The following is a 16340-nucleotide window of genomic DNA, read 5'->3' as shown; positions in this document are numbered from 1 at the left end:
GACCACTTGAAACCTTAGATCCTTCTCCTGCCTTTGTTTGAGGTAATTTGCATCATCACAGAGTCTCATCACCAGGGATTCTGGTTTTCTCTGATTAAAAATTGTGAATTCTCTGATTAAAAACCCAAAATCCATGATAAAAATTAAAGGTCCCTTACAGCCCCTCCCAGTGCTGCTGGTGCCCCACACTCCTCCCAACAGTCTCAACAGCCCTCCTGATGCCTCTTGCAACAGCCCCCAGACCCACAGACACAGACATGCAGACATAGACACTGACACCCACCCCATCAGGTAAGTGTGTGGGGGGAAGGGGCAGGGCAGGGTGGGGGAAAGGGAAGGTGCTGGGGGGTATATCCAGAGTGGGGTGGAGTGTGCCCCTGTGCCCACTCCAGGAGCAGAGCCAGGGGGTGAGGCCAGGGGTGTCACTCTGTGGGCCATACACATACCGGCCAGCCTGAAAGGAGGTTCGCAAATGGAGGCTGCCACCACAACTCTGCCACTGCACCCTGTGCTGCCATCCCATGGCCACCTGCACGGCTTTGTGGGCAAGTGGCACAGGGCACGGCAGCAGCAGTGAGGTGGCAACCACTGTGTGTGGGCCATATATGTGCCGCCCAGCTGGGGAGTGAAACAGGGGGCTTGCATGCAGTGGCATGCCTAGCAACCAGCTGCATGGCTCTGTGGCAGTGCAGGGTGGTGGCGTCTGCATGCAGGCTGGTGGGGCTTTGCGGGCAAATGCTGCCATACCCTTCACTCCTGGATCCTAGAGGTAAGTGGGGCTTGGGGGCTTGGGGGCTGTGGGACAGGGCTGGGGAAGATAGTTGAGGGCTGGGGAGCAGGGGGGGCTGCCAGCCCAAGGCGGCACATTGCAGCTGGGAGCAGAGCCATGGCATGAGGGCAGGGGTGCTCCTCTGCAGGGGGACTTTGTGGGCAAGCAATGCGGGGTGCAGTGTGGTTGTGCCTGCCATGTGCCGGCTGCATACATGCCATGCGGCTGCCTGCCAACGGGGGGAGAGGGGGAGAGGGAGGCTGGCATGTGTCTGGAGCACAGGTCTGTGGCTGGTTCTGCAGCCACGGCGAGGGATGGGGCCAGGGGGGCTGCTTACCTGGATTGCCATGATGGCGGTGATGGCCACTGCCTACAAAACCTCTTGCTGCAGCTGCAGAGCCGTGCCCGGAGCTATGCAGCTGGCTGCTGGGCGGCAGCAGCAACATGGTGGTGGCCAGGTGGCACGCAGCCATCCCCACCACCACCCGGCACTGTGCTGCTGGGGGTTTCCCACCCTTTTTGCAATCAGCTCTTGCAGGCTGGAGCTGTGCCAGCCTAAAAGAGCTCTTTACAAAAGCAGAGAATCCACGAATTTCTCTGCTAAAAAGAGAAATCTGTGTTTTCTCCAATAAAAACAGGGAATCTGTGGTTTTCTCCATTTTTCCATGGGAAACAGAAAACCCGGATCCCTGCTCATCATAGAGCTCAGAGACATCTTATCACATGAGAAATACCTGCCCAGACGAGCATTACTCCGTCCATTTACTCCTCTGTGAAATATGAAACACCATAATGAGAAGTAGATTTGACTACATCCTGCTTACCACCAAACAACTTTGAGGTAAACAGAGTATTCCAACTTTTCTCTGAGCCTAATCTGCATATAAAATGAACTGTTCCAAACAGTTAAACCTCTTGGAGTGTTTCAAAAGTATATCTGGATAACTGGGTATTATTTTGAAATGGACCTTCTTGAACCAACTTGGTGTTATGTGCAGACACCAAGCTTTTTGTCATAAATTCTTGTTGGTTCTCCATCCATCCCACCATGTACTGCTCCTTAACCTTCTTTCTTTGCCCCAACTCCTGTGTAGCAACCGGCTACTCGTGTATGCTGCCAGCACTCTACTGTGTCAAACTATATTGCCTGCACTTGATCAGGTTCATGCCATCCCAGGCTGATTTGGGCATGGTGACAGTTTGATGTCATTGTGTTGCCTAAAGGTGACTTGTTCTACTAGAACCCTTGGCAGTGCATGTACAGACACCTCTAAATTGGGACAGTTGTGGACCAGTTCCCAATCAGTGACATTCTTGGAAAGGGTCAAGTTGTAGGTCTGTACACATCCTGATGTACACTTACCTGCTCATGTCATTTGCCACCTCTTTCCCAAAGTCTGGTCAACCAGATACAAGCAAACACTGTCCTATATCACCGTTAAACAGCTTAGGAGCCACTACAGTCTGTATTATATACAGTTATAGAGTGGGGGAATTATTAGAAATTAGATTTAGTTAGATGAGCAGTGGAAACTTAGCTAAATACAAGTATTCACTGGAAATGCCAGTTCTGCAACTTAACCCTCTTAATGTTTTGCAAAAATAATGATTGAGATCCTCCCTCTCATGCTAGCTCCTTTTAAGGGGTCCTACATGCCCTGTATTTCTCTGGTACAGGCACCATGGAAATGAACTCTAAGGCTGTTTCTGAAGGACACCATCACAAACTCTGACAAAAGGAGTGTGTTGGATTGGAGCTGGGATCAGTAAGCATGGTAGTGCAGTGAATTTCCATGTAACGCTGTGGACTACAGAGAATTTAGGGTACATGCCTATAATTCCAGTATTTTTTGAGACACCAGAACAGGAGAGAAAAGCACAAAAATTACCCTAAATTACTTTAGGTCTTCTTATATTGAAGCTTTGAGTTGTGTTAAAAGTCCCACTTTGCATGCACGCCTCAGTTTAAGTATTAAAGGGTTTATTTTAAGACTAAAGATGAATATTTTATCTTTTATCTTTGAACATCTTGTATCTTCAGAATTTCAGCAGTCCAACATGTTGAGCTGCACTCTATCTAATCTGCACAGACTAGATAGAGAGCAGAATTTGGACCTGGTAGACCCCATCTGCAAATGAAGGCCAAAATAGGAACAATGGCCTTGTACAGGTGCAACTGGGCAGAATTTGGGTCTTAAGATATTTGTTCTTTCTTTCTCACATATCATCTGAACCAGGATGAGCCTCTGTTACTGACATGGAATTAAGATGAGGCCTTGGGTTCTCAGCAATTTTATGATGTCTGCCAAATCACTGATTTTAATTCTAGATGTTTCCCACACTGCTTGAGTCAGCTTGAGCTTGTTTACGCTGTATCCATGCTTAGCTTGGGAGAAACATGTCACACTCACTCACTCCTGCTCCCTGCATGCCAAATCCTAGAAACTAGGCCATGGAGCCACATTAGAGTGGCAATGAACCACTCAGGCTGTGTGTCTCAGACACATTGATTGGCATATACCCAGGGTTGCTGCAAAATATCTATGTTACCTAATTGTGGACTTTTAGCATTCATGGAGGGAAGTGAATGAGGTACATTCTTCTCGGTTGTACTCTTCAATCAGTTTGGTGATAGGGTAGACATGCCATCACTCACCAGTGATGGAAAGAGCATGGCAGCTTAGCTGATCTCTGATTCACTCTCTCTCTCTCTCTCCCCCACTAAGACAAAGAAAAAGGCAAAACAATGGGCAGTGGAAAAATACAATAGGACCAAAACAAACAAAATCAACAGGGAGAAAGAAAATAAAGGAATCTGAAACCTTGGCCGAGGGGAGGGGGCGTACCAGAACCTGTCCTCAGAGGGAAGGAGATTGTAGAGAAGGAATTGTTTTGTACAGAATATGGAAATATATGCCAGGCAGAGGTACAGCTTAGGTTTAACTGCAAGAGCCTCAGGCCTCGCTCACTGCTGGATTCAGATACCTCCCATATTGCTCAAAATCAGACCCCGAAAATTTACTAGCTCAATCTGCATTTAATATTTAGTGATCGAGACTGCAACAATGAATTCTCTTATTCTCAAACCAGACGCAGAACGGTGGAAGAGAGCTCTGTTACCACTTAGTACAGAGAGTTCAGTCATGGGTCCAGTTGAAGTACACACAGAGATGGGATCAAGTCATCAAGCCTGGAACCACATTTCAGCTCCTCTGTTCTCTCAAGCCCTGGAGTATTTGAATCCTGGTTTTTGGTTTACATCCTTCTCCTGCCACTCCCTCCCCCACCCTTGTCTCCCCACATTGGACCCCTGTCATCTCTTCAGTTAGGGATGTTTAGACCTGGGATTTTGATTTGGGTCCCATGTCTGCATCCTTGCTCACTTCCATTGTTGGCAGGTCCTTAATCCTGGATCTCCTACAGCAGACATTATTATTTATTACCACCCTGTGATAGGGATGTTTCCAAAAAAAAAAATGTCACTCTGGAGAGTAGAACACAAGCCTGTGCCAATAGGATGAAAAGTAGAGGCTGTCAAATGAAAAACATTTCATGTAGCGTCCATAAAGGGAAATCGTAATAAAACTCCATTATGCGCATGTGGGTGTGCACATGTGTGTGTAGGGGAGAGGGGATAGGGCCTCAAAGAAAGGTTTCCCACTTTTAACAAATCTCGTTTCCTTTGTCTAGACTTTTCATTCAGGACTTCATCTTTACCCCCACAGTCCCTTGTGTTTTTCCTTCTGTGCACTTCCCTCTTCCACCCCTTCTTTAAAACCCTGATTTTTAAAGCTAGCATTGGGTGAAAGGCATACACAAGAAGGAAACTAAGCTTCAGGAAAAATGCATCTGTGGAACTGCTGATACTGCCTGTTCAACTATAGTTTGTGGGCTGTTCTTATTGCAATTTTTCTTATGAAAAAAGAGTCCATTTGGGGTTGAGTAGACCATTTTGCTTAGATTCAGAAGAGTTGCTAAATTAGTTCTGTTCCTCTGTAACAAAGAAGCATCCACAGATATGTTGCTGGAACAGTCTTGGAACTGGCAGAGATAAACTGATGTGGGTTTGTTGTGGAGAATGGTTGAGCCCAAGTAATTAGCAGGGATCCTAGTTCTCCATGATAAAAACCTCAAAATTCTCTGTTAAAAAAACAAAAATCTGTGTTTTTCTGTGATTAAAATTAAATACTGAACTTTAGTTTCCCTTGTCACTATATCTAGATATCTATATTTATATAGATATAGATATAGGTATCAGCTGAACAACAATGTTTTATTGATATATTTACATTTTTAAGCAAGTTTGAAGCCTACCATTGTGATCAATCATCACAAGAAAACAACATTTATAGAATTGCCTTTTGTGTTTCTTACAGATACCAAATACTTTTATGTCTGTATTCTATATTTTCAAAAAAAAAATTTAAGTGCACAAAAATAAAGCAAAATTGCTTTTATATTAACATTACTCACTTTCTGAGTTAGTCCTGGTTGTTAAAATAGAGTTGCAGCATTCCAGCTACATTTTTGTCTTTCAGATGTTGGCGCTGAGCACAGAAAAGAACCAAAAGTTTGATGAAACTTCTTTCCACATCAGCTGAATTTACAGTCAGTTGGAGAAGAACCATTGTGTGTTTTGCCAGGTTGGGAACACGATCTTCAACAGCCATCCAGAAGTGAATGGGATCCTCAACATCTCCAAACGCATCTTTGGCAAACTTTAAATACACTGGTCATTTCATGTTTCATTCATCAGACAGCTTTAATTGTGGTTTCACAGTTTCATAATCTGTAAAAACAGCACCTATTTGTTTAGGATCGATTGCATGAACAGTGCTGAGAAAATCAATTGCTGGTTGTTTATTTTTTTAGGTTCTGCTGTGTCAGTTTTTCAGTAGCACTTGGAGCAGCTGCAGATCCATTTACATTGTCAGGTGATGAAGCAAGGTGCTCCAACCATGAAATTAAATCTAGGACAACACTGTACACTTTGTGTATTTGGTGTTTTTGGTACTGTAAAACATCCAGTACTGTCACCAGGTGTTCGCAGTTCTCTGCAATGTATTTTAGGTCAATGTCCACATTTTCTACTGTTAGCAGGCTGGCTAGTGCCTGCAAAACAGGTATAGCCCCATGTTCCATTTATTCATGCTCCATGAGCCCATGGTAGAACTGGAAGTTCTGTGTATGGTACTTTACAGAACTGAACCATGTATTTCACTTGGTCACAACTGGTTCAGGTGGAAGCACGGGGGAATCAACACTTTCATAGTTTCATAGTTGTTAGGGTTGGAAGGAACCTATTAGATCATCGAGTCCAACCCCCCTGTCCTGGGCAGAAAAGAGTGCTGGGGTCAGATGACCCCAGCCAGGTGTTTGTCCAATCTCCTTTTAAACACCTCCAAGGAAGGGGACTTTGTTCATTCAGTTCTCAAGAATGGTGCACAACAAGATGGAGCTTTTTACTAAAAGTGACTTCATCAAAGTGACAAATTAATCCACTTGCTTAAAGGTATCTCACCAAGTATTTCCTGCCAGAGTGACTATATGTGCATAACAATGATTATGTACACCATTTGACAACAGATTGAAAAGCACATCATTCCAAGCCTTTACTATTGTAGCCTGGGTGTACACGGGTTTGTACTTCCCTCTCCAATTGAGGGAATTATTGGCAGGACAGTGTGCTGCGGAGGAACACAACAGCCCGCAGGCCACCTCTGTCCCCTATAGAGTCAGGCCCAGTCAATCAATTACTTAACTATATACAAATTTATTATTACAACAAAACCATTAAAGGGTAAGGACATAAATTATATATATATATATATATAAATTTACAAACAATAAACCCTATACCATATATATACACGCACACACACACACATATATATATATACATATACACACACACAACCAATTATTATTTAGAAATACAGATGAACAATAGAACAACACAGACCAAAGGATATTGATCAGGCAAGCTTATAACTCTATTAATATATAAACTATTGCTTCAACTTACATAAATTATAAGGCACAGTCTATAAATATAACCAGCAATACTTAGACTACCTGGGTTCCCTCCAGGGCAGGGGCCCCATTCCCAAGGTACCACTACAGGAAAGGAGGTGGGGGGAAAGAAAAGGAGAGGGAGACCCCAAAGACTCCTAAGCTCCCCCCGCTGTCACCCAGGAGCGGCCCACGTGGTGCCCCTTTGCAACCCTGGGGGGTCCCTCCCCTGTTGGGACCCTCTCTCCAGGGTAACATACTACTCCACAGCCCCGGAGGGTTGCCTCCCATCCTCTAGATCGAGGTCTGTTCCCTGCTGGGCTTTCCTGCTGCCTCAGTCTGCTGCCACTGGCCTGGCTTAGGGCCACATGCACTGCTGTGTGTAGTGGGTGCTTTGCCTTGTGTTAGGGGTTGGAGGCCTGGACAGCCTTGTGCAGCAGTGGGGCTTGGTCTGCTCCTGTACCCTCTGGGTAGTGTCGTCTGCACTAAGCTGGTGTTCTGGGGACACCTTCAGCGGCTCCCAGGGTCTCTCACCCACCGTGCTGCACCTCCTCCACCGAGCTCGCAGCCTCGAGCTAGAGGTTGTGGACCTGAGCCGCCCAAGGAGCTCCAAAGGTCCTGCTCCATGCACTGTGTCTCTGGCTGCATGCCAGAGGTTGCAGACCCAAGCCACCTCATGCAGCTCCCAGGGTCTGGATGCCGTGCGCCATGGTGCACAGCGAGAGCTTGACTGCTGGAGCCGTCCACCGCTCCCTGCTGATAGAAGTCTTCAGGGGCTCTTCCTGGGCTACTACTTTGCCCTGCTGAGCAGCTCTCCTCAGCTCTTCTAAGCCCCGGTCTTCTCTCTTCTCTGTCCCCGACGCATCTCTCTTGTGCTGGGCGCGCAGCTCCTTTTATACACTCCAGGACTCTGCCCCTGAAGTCTTCTGGACCTGACAGTTTGCAGCCTTCAATCAGGTCTGGGGGAGCTCTTCTCCCCCTCTCCTCAGGAAAGGGTTGTGACTTTATTTCCCTTGCTGCCTCCTGATTGGTGGATGGGCTCCACCAATCAAAACAGCAGGAACTCAAGCCTGGGACTCAACACAAGCTCTGAAAGGTGAGCCTGCTACACCATGTAGCTCACACTGTCTGTTACAAATGCTAATATTTTCATAGTTTCTAGGGTCGGAAGGGACCTGAGCAGATCATCTAGTCCGACCCCCTGCCATGGCAGGAAGAGCACTGGGGTCAAATGACCCCAATAAGGTGGGTCATTTGATCAAGTGGGATGCTGAACTCCACCATACAAGAAATCCAGGCCTGTGAAATGGTGGCGTGATTAAATTTTCCGAGGTTCGCTGTTTTTACAAGCTGTGGTGTGGCAATGTCAGCATGCTTAGGAGGATCTACTCTCAGCACCTGAACTAAAATGTTGAAAATTGGTCTATTTTGGAAGTCACTTGTTTTATTTGTGATCACAGCAATGGAGTTTCCTTTCAGGTCATTGAGAAGGCACCATTTTTCCTCTTCAAAAAGAGTTGGTAAGTAATGGGAATACAATTGATCTGACTTGGGAAAGGCACAGCCCCTTTTAACTTGCTTGCTCAAAAACACAAGAAACAGATAAATCATTTGACAACAGGCAAATCATTTTACGCTGAGAAATGTTTGCTTTTACACACCTTCAAACAAAATCGGAAGTGACAGTTTCATGCTGTTCTTTGGCAGTTGTAAAACACTGGAAGGATCCAGTCACAGCGCGTTGTTTCTTTACTGTTGTCGATGGCCCTGCTGCTTCAGCCTCTTGTTTTCATTTCTTTTCATTCAGTTGGTGTTTAGCACTTTCCTTGTGCTCTACAATAGTTTGCCTTCAAATGTAATCTACAGCCTTGCTGCATATAGTATAGAACAGCACATTACCATCAGTGTGAAATTTGTCCTTGCCAAACTCAGTGACATGGTCTTTAGGGGTGATTTTTTAAAGTTTCCAGTATCTTTTCATAACTTTAATTATGTCTGGAGGCTGAAGTAAACTTTGAGATGGATTAAAAAATAAACTCCTATATGCCACTGAGTAACCTCTATACACTGGAAGCAGTTTATTGGAGTGTGTTTAGCTATGTAATTTAAAATGCATGGAAAAATCAGCCACAAGAGGGGGAGGTTGCGCACAGTGAATAAGTGACACTGGTACTTTCAGTAAAATTTAGTTAATAGTTAATGTATGTTTTAATTTTTTCACAAAATGTAAAAACTAAAGATTCTCTGTAAAAATGGAAATTTGGCATTTTTCCATATTTTTTCCATAGCAAACTGATTTCTAGGATCCTTGGTAGTTAGATACCAGGAAGTCTAGGTTCCTAGAAGACTCATGTGTTGTGTTAGTTTATTTGAAGGTAGTTCACCAGTTATTCTGTTTTTGGTTAACTCTGAGTGGAATATTTTCCACTTTCAGAGCAAAGGAGCCCTTTGTATTTGTTACCAGCTTCCAAAATAGAACAATTCCAGTTACTTACTATTGCTGCTGTTGCTGGGAAGCTACTTTTACAAGCAATACATGTATGTATAGTACAAAGGTCTTTCTTCCTGAAGGTTGTTATTCAAAAGAACTTTTTTAATACTGGAGCACTGCCAAATGAGACCACCCAATTTTGGAAATATAAAGCAGCAGTGCAAACTGGAAGAATGTTGAATGTTGACTTGCTATGTGGAAAAAATATTCATTTCCAATTACTGACAGATATAGCTTTGGCGATCGGCATAGAATGAGGCCCTCATATCCTATCTCAGATCATAATTTATGAGAGCATCTCCATGCTGAAACATGGTGCTTAAAATGTGTGCTAATATATAAATATTTATTTAAGCAACAGTTTTATTTCAATGGAGTTTAATGCATTTAAGTACTTCCTGGAACTATAGTCCAAACTTGTAGGTACTTCCTTTTCTTTGAGAAGGTTCATGCAAATCAAGTGACCCTCTCTCAGCCTTTCCCAGTTGCTTAGGTAAAGTTTCTTTCCTTACCTAGGCACAAGAGCTGTACCACTTCAACTTGGGTACAAGTCAGCTGGCCTGGATGACCTCCATCCATGGGTGCTGAAGGAATTGGCCAGAGTCATAGCTGAGCCTCTGACACGACTGTTTGAGAACTCATGGTGCTCCGGCCAGGTCCCTGAGGATTGGAAAAGGGCCAATGTGGTGCTTATTTTTAAGAAGGGGAGAAGGGATGAGCCAGGTAACTTTAGGCCAGTCAGTCTTACCTCTATCCTTGGGAAAATACTGGAAAAAATCATCAAAGAGCACATTTGTGAAGGCCCAGCAGGGGAAACAATGCTGAATGGCAACAAGCACACGTTTGTCATAGGTAGATCCTGCCTGACAAACCTTATAGCCTTTTCTGACCAGGTCACACACTGCCTTGATAGAGGAGGTGAGGCTGATGTCACCTACTTGGACTTTAAGAAGGCCTTTGACACAGTTTTGCAACCTATTCTCTTAGGGAAGCTAGCAGGCTGCAGGGTGGACTCTCACACAGTCAGGTGGGTGGCCAACTGACTTAGGGACTGCACCCAGAGACTGGTGGTGGATGGGTCGTTTTCAGCCTGGAAGGAGGTAGGCAGTGCGGTCCCGCAGGGTTCGGTCCTTGGACTGGTGTTATTTAATATCTTCATCAGAGATTTGGATGAGGGTGTGGAAAGCACCCTCTCTAGGTTCACAGATGATACCAAGTTATGGGGCAAAGTTAACACACTGGAGGGCAGGGAGCAGATACAGGCCAATCTAGACAGGTTGGATCAATGGGCAGAACAAAATAGGATGCAATTCAACAATGATAAATGCAAGGTACTCCACCTTGGGAGGAGGAATCCCCAGCACACCTATAGGCTGGGGGATGACCTCCTCAGCAGTTCAGCAGCTGAGAGGGATCTTGGAGTCATAGTTGATTCCAAGATGAACATGAGCTGGCAGTGTAATGATGCCATCAACAAGGCCAATCACGCCTTGTCGTGCATTAGCAGATGCATGACCAACAGATCGAGGGAGGTGATGATTCCCCTCTATGTGGCATTGGTCAGGTTGCAGTTGGAGTACTGTGTCCAGTTTTGGAGAATCTGGAGAGGGTTCAGAGGAGGGCCACTCACATGATTAGTGGCCTCCATGAAAGAACCTATGGGGGAGGTTGAAGGATCTGGAACTCTTCAGCCTTCACAACAGATGTCTGAGGGGAGACCTTGTAGCCGCATATAAGTTTATCAAGGGAGGAAAACAGGGAATTGGAGATGCACTATTTACCCGAGCACCCCCAGGAGTAACTAGGAATAATGGGTGCAAACTAGTGGAGAGTAGATTTAGGTTAGACATTAGGAAGAAATCTTTTACAGTAAGGGTGGCCAGGATCTGGAATGGGCTTCCAAGAGAGGTGGTGCTATCACCTAACTTGGAAGTCTTCAAGAGGAGGCTTGATAGTCACCTGGCTGGGGTTATCTGACCTCAGTCCTCTTTCCTGCCAGGGGCAGGGGGTTGGATATGATGATCCTTTGTGGTCCCTTCCGACCCTACAATTTATGGACCTATGAAACTATACTTTTACAGCAACACAAATCCCACAACTGTTGATAAACGTATTAAAGTGTTTATAACTTCATGGCTTATTTCTGTATAGAAAAGAAAATACTGATATAAAGGAACTTTTTGACTAGTATCATTCCATCTGCATTGGGAGTATTCTGGTGTAATTATTTTGGTTAAAACATAACCCTAACAAAAATAGATACCTTTAGTTAAAAGGTAAAAAAAACTGCATGTAGAGAAGGTCTTAATATCAATGTCTTTGGTTATAAAGTTGGCTAATTGGCTTTGCAGACCTTTCTCTCCTGCTGAGGGGGTAATAGAAAGCACCCTTGCTGGTGGACACTTTTGAGATTTTTTTTTTCTTTTAATAGGCTCCAGCCCTAGGATAAATAACAACTCTCATATTACTTAACAGCTATCAGGACATAAACCTACTGGTAATTTTGTCTATAAAAGAAAACCTGTTTATCTGCGTTTTTTCATTTGGTCCGTTATGAAGGTATGTGTATTACATATGCTACATGATGAAATACCATATAAATGGGTTCATATCAGCATCCATTTCATATGGAAAATTATTTGAGGTTATTTAATATTTTAGGAGCATTTAGGAGCCATGTTGTAGCGATGGTAGTCCAGGAAATATGAAAGAGGCAAGGACTTTTGTAAGTATTATCTTTTATTCTATCCTTCAATTTTGTTCTTTACTGAAAATAAAAAACAAAAAAATTAAAGGCCTCCTTAAAACATATGCTAACTGAGTTGACCTTGTTGCTCTCCTACTTGGATGTTCAGGACTTTTAAAAAAGGAGTGTTTTAAAACTTGGCTGTTTGCTTCTAAGCAGCTGGGGGCCCCGCACTATGTGGACAGCATCAGTGATGGCCACACCAGTGGAAGCCACAGGTCTCCAGGCTGCATGCCACATGGGCAACCCTCCTCCCCATATCCCCTGCTGCTGTACCAAACACATGGGTGGCCTCCCTCTGTAGCTCCCCATCCCACCCTCAGCTTACTATGGTGTGGGCTCCCTCAGCACTGTGGGCTGCTCTGTGCTTCCTCCTGGGTGGAGAAGGGATGGAGAACCCAGAAACCCCAGCTGCTGCTGCAAGTGAAGGGATAAGAGGAGTGACAGCCAGGTGGGAGCTCAGGGGCTGCCAGTTGCCAGCCCTGTTTTAAAAGAATGCTTGAGAGAGAGGATGATTTTTTTTGGTGTATGACAGCAACCCTGCATTCAGCCTGGGAGGGGAAGTAACCTTCATAGATACGAACCTGTTCTACACCACATCCTTCTACACTTCTCTGCCTATAAAGAGCACTGAAGTGGATAAAATCAGTAAGCTATGTGGGGGTCTTTTTGGGCTGGTACGTATCAAATACAAACCCCTGTCTTCTTCCCATTTGCTGATATAAAGGCCATCAGGATTTTGGCTGGAGAGGATCATGGGGAAATGGGGCAGCCTTGAAAGATAATTTTTCTTCATGTCACTTGCAAACATTAAAAAACCTGCATGTTTGTTGCATCTAGGATTTGCCTATGGGAATTTTATCAGCTTTCTTTTTATAGCTGCATTCAACCATGTAAATCAACTTTCTTAAAATAACAGTGGGCGAGAGACAAACGGTCTGTGTGAGGGCTGTCTGACTAGCCCTGTGAATGGTTAACATGCAGCCTATGGACCCTGGCAGCTGCCTCTTGGTCTGCTGCACAGTATGGGAGGGCCCAGGGGTCTGCACGCTGCCTGCACAGGCCACATGGTGGGGGTCTGCATGCCACCTGAGTAACCTGTGCAGTGGGGATGTGGTCTGTCAGCATAGCCCATGTGGCAGAGGGGATTGTTGGGAGGAGGAGGTCACTGCCACAATGTTCAGCCTGCTCAGGCTCTACCCGCCAGCACCACATGTGGTCCCCAGCCACGCCAAAGCTGGATGGCCCTGGTCTGTCATTGATCTCTTGGTACCTTTGCCGATGTCCTTTATTTCCAGAGGAACTTCTCATGTGGAACAAACATGTGCAAAGAACAAAGACTCCACATGAAAGGGTACTGAGCATCCTGTTTTTAACCAGTTGTTATGTAGCTCCTGGTTGCTAGCATCCAGTAATGATTTGTGTTTTGGACACCATTTGTTTGGCTTGTTTGTGACTGGCCTTAATCCCAGGGATCAATGATCTGCCAAAAGGAGATGATTTGGAGTCTTTCAAATGGAATGACGCTTGAACTCTTTGAATAGCTAGTATACTCCTCTTGATTTATCCCTTGGATCAAATATACTAATCAATGTGGTTCAATATTTGTGAGTAGGCACGTGGGATCCAAGCCTAGAGAGAGCAGGTAGAAGAGAGGCCAGAAAACATCACTGATAAAGTTCAAAGTTGGGTGCTGAGAGCAGTAACCACAGCTAGAAAGATTCAAACCTGTTTTAAATATTTTAGTAGCTTTAATCAAAAGAAGTTAAGCAGCAAGCAGTTCACTTCATTAAAATGAAGCAAACTCCCTATATGGTATAGAGGGATGAGAGAATTCTGGTTAAGTGGAAGTGTCACTGGTAATTTAGGCTGAAAAACAATGAAGTTCTGATTGTTTGCATGAGGCCTCTGCTTAACTGGCCAAAAAGAGTTACACGCATTACCAGGTTTTCAGCTGAATAATTTGGCAGGGCTCTGAAACATGTGCAGAGGCTTTCCATCGCCTCATGTGGTCTTTGTGCTTGTGAAGGGTGAGAAACACTTAAGCTGAAACAGAGTCCTGATGTGCGGGTTTCTCCGCCGGGCTAGTATTTTCAACTCCATTTCAAGAAACCAACTACTTCTGAGCTGGGAAATGTTGCTAATTAATTCCTAACCAACAAGGCTTCTCAACTTAAAAAACAAGCAAACAAAACAGCACCACCAACAATAATTTTTTAAAAAGATGTGCTACAAATTAAAAACAACCCAACCCTTTAGAGTTATTCCCTCATAAAGTTCTTTTTTTTGGGTAAGGAAAAGGCCCTGGATAGAACTAATTCCAAACATGCAACCTAGTAACAGCGTATATCTATCATTGAACTCTCTGTGACCCATACGTAACATACCCAGAATATAGTACCAAGCTAACAAACCTAAAAATAACATACCTAGTACTTATAATCTATTTTAATCTTGATCTGGAAATGTGTAGAAAAAAGGACCTTTGCTGCTTTTTTTTTTAAAAAAAACCCCATGGATCATATAAGAATTCCTTAGAGTTGAAAATTACTGTTTTAAAGGCTTCAAGATGTCTCTGTAGGTTTTAATCTGGCAGTAAGCCAATCAACAGGAGTGGTTCTGTTTTTAAAGTGTATATAACCTCCAGTTCCTTAGGCTTTTCAATTCCCACCCTCCCTTATTTTTAAGCAAGATGCATACATACTACAAAAACATTAGTTTTCTTTCCTGACCCCAAAATAATTTTGAAAAAAAAATACTGGTCCAGATATTTTGGCTCGGCTTCCTATTAAACTTAAATAAATGTTTATACAAGAGTTGTAGTATAGCATCATTATTCTCAGATCAGTTTCTAGGCTGGATGTAAGCTGATGTGTGCATGTGTGTGGTTTCTCTGACCAATTTTAGTGGTTAAAAGCATCTGCATGGCATGTATTTTAAATGTCTTTGAATTCTCCTTCCATAAGCCACTGATATACCGCATAATGGGAAACGTCCCTAACTCCGTTCCTTAGCCTAGAGCTGTGAATCCCATTGTATGTGGAGCTAGACACAGCAAGATCTGATTCTGCCTGGAATTCAGACACAGACAACTTTTATCAGAAAGACCACTTTACAAAATCTTTCTATGAAGGGCTAATTTTAAGAGTATTTTTAAATTCCCACCCTTTTTGTGTCTTTACTAAAGAACAGTGCTAAAAAGGCTCATTTTTTATTGAGATCATCAAGTCCTCCAAGCAGGTTTAACAAGGTCCTTTTTATTGTTAAGATTACCCAAAAACTTTAATAATTTTTGGAAGAAGTTGGTTCTTTCAGTTGTTCACAAATAAAAACTATTGCTGTGAGAACTCAGACAAATCTACCTGGCAAGCAGTGATGTTTAAAAACAGTTATTTTCCCTATTATGTGTTTGCTTAAAGAAAAGAGAGCTTTTAAAAACAAAGGGAAAATTTAGAGCAATATATTTTAGAGAAGTCACAGGGCCATGGGTTTCACACCCAAACTTTCCATGTAGAGAAAAGCTGAGGGCTTCCAGCAATTGGCATGACGAGCTTAGCATTGTGGAAGATGAGGGGCTATGGCTACATGTATATTACTGTATTTACTTGCATACCACATGCACCTTTCCCTCCAAAATGAGAGGTATGATGTCAATGGGAAAGCTGACTTTCTGCCCAGAACAGAAGCAGTGACATTTCTATTCAGACAATGCTGAGGGAGTCAATTGACTTCATGGCTTATTAGAATTGACTTGATTCCTATTAATGCTCTTTACTTAACAGGTGTTAATGACTTGCACTTCTTTTTAATTGTTTTGATGTTCCACTAATCAAGCTAGCTTTTCTTTGGCAATTTTGCTGAAGAATTTGGAAATCAGCTACTCCTAGTCTCTCTTTTCCTATTTCACAGACTGCAGACTATTTTAGCTTTTTTCAAAATCTTAGATCTATCCATGAAGCCTGGTCTTCAGCAGCAGTTGCAGTTTCAGCTTTTGGCAGAGCAGCCATGAGCTTCTGACAATTCAAATCACAGTTGTTGCTGTTGTCTAAGCAAGAAAGGGAGGGTGAATGAGCTGAAGATTAGGGTCTGCCCCTGCTGTATGTAGCCATAACTCTGAAAAAAATATATTTTTCTTCATACTGCCTTCCTCAGAAAGGTGTGGGGTATAAGAGAAAATACAGACTTTACTACAGTTGTTGACCAGTACAGTGCAATCAAATAAAAAGTCAGTGGCTTCCCTGACTTAACTTCATGCATACAAGTACCATAATATTAATAGGATAAAAACTGAATTTGGAATGGCAACAGCTGATGCTGGAAAG

The 16340-nt window shown here is 43.6% G+C and overlaps 1 long non-coding RNA gene across 1 annotated transcript; it reads left to right on the top strand.

The window, feature by feature from the left end:
• Nucleotides 1–2852: 2852 nt before the first annotated feature.
• LOC109297844 lies at nt 2853–5755 on the top strand. Its single transcript, XR_002097441.1, has 2 exons — nt 2853–2939; nt 5308–5755. It is a non-coding gene; the product is annotated as an uncharacterized LOC109297844 (long non-coding RNA).
• The last annotated feature ends 10585 nt before the right edge of the window (nt 5756–16340 follow it).

This window comes from Gavialis gangeticus, unplaced genomic scaffold (genome assembly GCF_001723915.1).
Source record: "Gavialis gangeticus isolate Ggan-Ray unplaced genomic scaffold, GavGan_comp1, whole genome shotgun sequence".
Taxonomy (NCBI): Eukaryota; Metazoa; Chordata; order Crocodylia; family Gavialidae; genus Gavialis; species Gavialis gangeticus.
The sequence above is the reverse complement of the archived record's forward strand: the minus strand, read 5'-3'. Positions and strand labels throughout refer to the sequence as shown.